Genomic DNA, 3310 nt, shown 5'->3' with positions numbered 1-3310 from the left:
TGCAAAAGTCCCAAGCCGACTTTCATGTCCGATAAATGAAAAAGGACAGAAAACGAAACCAAGCAAACCACAAGTCCGCCAATACAGATCAGATCATTTGGGACTTGTCTTTAACACACGTGTTGTGGTACAACACCTCACTAAGGAACGTCGCTATTGACTGTGCAAAAAGTCGCTAGATGGCGCCAGCTCATTGTTATTAACAAGATTTCAAATGCTAATAAATGAAGACATCAAATTACTTAAATAGAACAAAAAAATAGGGTTAAAAATAAAAGAGTGTCTGTTTTTCCCCCAAAATATGAATGTTTTTATGCATTTTATATACATATTTGTAAGTTAACTCCATTCACTATATCAACAAGTGAAGGACTTATATTAGCACTAACAATGCTTATTCACACTGAAGTTGTTTTGTTTTTCTCCGAATAGTCAGCTCTTTTGTCGTCTTATTTCCGATCCATTGCAGGGAAACCAAAATGGAACCTGCTGTTTTGCTAAGTCTACAATCAATAAACACTTAAACCGAGGTATAACACACATCAGTAATCAAAAGTGTCGCACACATACACACAATCGCTACCTTCAACACAAACGCTTGTTTTGGTCGGACGGATGGCAGATGATGACGCGACGTGCTGATACGTGTTTAATACGTGCGCTCATAATCTTTATTAAGCTAATAATCTCATTAAATATGAGAATCTCTCAAGTGTTCAGCTTACTTTTCTAAACATTTTCGTGAAGGAAGTGAAGACTGCGCTCCTGAGGCTGACCTGTTATCCTCATTTCACTCTGTTTCCACTGCCTTTACGCATGGGATCCAAGAACAACCACCAGCTGGGCCCACTCCAAAGAGCTACATCCCTTTGTTCAAGAGGCAAATCATGTTTCCACACACCCCAGCGCACCACTTCAAGTGTTTGCCATCGCAACATCATTAGAAACCGCCGGAGACTGTGCCTCTATAGCTGAGCTGTCCAAAAGGTGCATAGTTAAAAGTCTAACTGGGCCACCAGAGGTGGTCTCAGGTGGTTGAGAGGGTCAACCAATATGGTGTCAATGGATCATGATTTCTGTAAAGCGCATTAAGAGTCTTGAAAGGTGTCACGTCACCAGTTTAGCATTGAACGTTCTGTTGTTTGTTTCCTTCCAGTGCTTACAGTCTTATTTTGGTGAGGTTAGTCTTGTCTTCCTGTGTGCACCACCTTTGTCTTGTTGGCATCTCCCACATATCCCTTCATTGACTGCACCTGGTGTCTTGCTGTCACGTACTGTGTGTCTCGGCAAGTCATTGTCATGCTGCCCCTTCAAGTCAAATAACCCTTTTGAGTCGTGTCTTGTGTACTCTGGTCAAGTCATCGTCTCATTTTGGCGAGTTAAATCAAGTCACCACGTCAAGTCAAGAAACTGTCTGGTCTGGTCTGGACTCGTGCCCTTTCGCCTCGTCAAGTTTAGTCAAGTCTCCACGTCAAGTCTCCATGTCAAGTCAAGAAACCTTCTGGTCTGGTCTGGTCTGGTCTGGACTGGTCTGGTCTGGTCTGGTCTGGTCTTGTCCCATTTCGTCTGTCAAGTTTAATCAAGTCTCCACGTCAAGTCTCCACGACAAGTCAAGAAACTTTCTGGTCTGGTCTTCTCCCATTTTGTCTCGTCAAGTTTAGTCAAGTCTCCACGTCAAGTCTCCACGACAAGTCTCCACGACAAGTCTAGAAACTTTCTGGTCTGGTCTGGTCTTGTCCCATTTCGTCTCGTCAAGTTTAGTCAAGTCTCCACGTCAAGTCTCCATGTCAAGTCAAGAAACCTTCTGGTCTGGTCTGGTCTGGTCTGGTCTCGTCTGGACTGGTCTGGTCTGGTCTTGTCCCATTTCGTCTCGTCAAGTTTAGTCAAGTCTCCACGTCAAGTCTCCACGTCAAGTCTCCACGTCAAGTCTCCACGACAAGTCAAGAAACTTTCTGGTCTGGTCTGGTCTGGTCTTGTCCCATTTTGTCTCGTCAAGTTTAGTCAAGTCTCCACGACAAGTCTAGAAACTTTCTGGTCTGGTCTGGTCTGGTCTCGTCTGGACTGTTCTGGTCTGGACTCGTCCCCTTTCGCCTCGTCAAGTTTAGTCAAGTCTCCACGTCAAGTCTCCATGTCAAGTCTCCATGTCAAGTCAAGAAACCTTCTGGTCTGGTCTGGTCTGGACTGGTCTGGTCTGGTCTGGTCTGGTCTGGTCTCGTCTCGTCTCGTCTCGTCTCGTCTCGTCTCGTCTCGTCCCCTTTCGTCTTGTCAAGTTTAGTCAAGTCTCCACGTCAAGTCTCCACGACAAGTCAAGAAAAGTTCTGGCCCTGTCAAGTCTAGTTAAGTCATCTTGTCTTGTCAAGTTAAGTCAAATCTCCATGTCAAGTCAAGAAACTTTCTGGTCCAGTCTAGTCTGGTCTTGTGAAGTCCTCGTCTCGTCTCGTCTCGTCAAGTTAAGTCAAGTTAAGTCAAGTCTCCGCAAGTCAAGAAACTTTCTGGTCCATTCTAATCTAGTCAAGTCATTGTTATGCTGCCCCGTCAAGTCAAATAACCTTCTAGTAGTCTCGTCTAGTCACTGTCAAGTGAAGTCATCATCTCATCTTGTGAAGTTAAGTCAAGTCTCCACATCAAGTCAAGAAAATGGCTGATCATGTCTAGTCTAGTCTAGACAAGTCGTCATCTCCCGTCATGTCAAGTTAAGTGAAGTCTCCACATCAAGGTCGAGTCACATCTTGAGTTGTCAAGTCATTGTCTTGTTTGCCCAGTCAAGTCAAGTAACCGTCTACTTTAGTGTCGTCTAGTCACAGCCAAGTCGTCGCCTCATCAAGTTAAGCCAAGACTGACTTGTCTAGTCATGATCAAGTCATCGTCTCCTCTCATTAAGTCAACTCCACAGTTGGTGTCACAAGTCATTGTTTCATAGTCTAGTCTTTTAAGTTTTGACCTCCTTTATGTTTTTGTTTTGCATTAAACCATAGTACATCCTGCCCTGTCTCCACCACCACTGATATAAAAGGATGTCAAAACTGATCCAGTCTTTCAGATGCTTTGGATTGGAACAACCAACATCAGCTCTCGTGGCCCGGCCACTTAAATCCAATGGAATCTTTCCTGACCTTTGACAGCGGCTCCATTACCACCTGACGCTTTTCTCACATCCTTTAAGGAGTTTTACAGAGGTATGCATTTCTTCATTTCCGTTTTGTTGTACTCACGAACGGCTGCATCGCAGAACAAAGTCAACTATCAGTGGAAATGACGTTACATTTTTCACACCATATCGATGACCTTTGAGGGAAAAATGTAAACTGCG

The sequence above is a fragment of the Synchiropus splendidus genome, chromosome 15 (assembly GCF_027744825.2).
Source record: "Synchiropus splendidus isolate RoL2022-P1 chromosome 15, RoL_Sspl_1.0, whole genome shotgun sequence".
NCBI classification, from domain to species: domain Eukaryota; kingdom Metazoa; phylum Chordata; class Actinopteri; order Syngnathiformes; family Callionymidae; genus Synchiropus; species Synchiropus splendidus.
This window is presented reverse-complemented; position numbering follows the sequence as displayed.